This window comes from Propithecus coquereli, unplaced genomic scaffold, assembly GCF_000956105.1.
Source record: "Propithecus coquereli isolate 6110/MARCELLA unplaced genomic scaffold, Pcoq_1.0 Scaffold611, whole genome shotgun sequence".
NCBI classification, from domain to species: Eukaryota; Metazoa; Chordata; class Mammalia; order Primates; family Indriidae; genus Propithecus; species Propithecus coquereli.
The window spans coordinates 380,211-380,818 of NW_012152075.1; positions in this window are offsets into that span (position 1 = coordinate 380,211).

Sequence of the window (608 nt, forward strand, 5' to 3'; positions counted from 1 at the left end):
AGGCAAATTTTCTAATCTCAGAACTTTCTTGCAAAGCTAACTGTTCCTGTGTTGTTTGGCTTGCCCCTTATGCTCCTGTGATCACCATGAGGTATATAAGCCCAGGTATATGCTGGCCCTTTAACCTGGGCCCAACAATGATACACATAGAACAGACTTGAACCTGATTGGAAACACAGAGCCAAACCTATACCAATTTGCACTCTGAAGGAGAGATGTTCAGTTCCAACTGATCCACAGTTTCATATGTTAGAAAAGTAAAAGTTGTTGCTGTAGGCCATTGAATTTTTTTTTATACAATGTTATTGCAGCAATTGCTGGCCAACACAGTGTGTTTCAGAAGACGGAAAGGGGTCTTGAACACAAAAAGAAGTGGGATATGAAGGAATGACAGTGAGCAAATATTTGGTGAACATTTGAGTAAATTCAAACAAGTGTGAACTTTATAAGACAACAATGATAATTTGTGTCATACGAGAATAAGGTAGAACTAAAATTCTACCTAGGCCGAGCCACAAAGGCTGGTTTGAAATGAATAGGAATAAAAATCTTGGATATTATGAAGTTTAGCTTCAAATCAGTTTACCCCTAAACCAGTAAGTAAACAA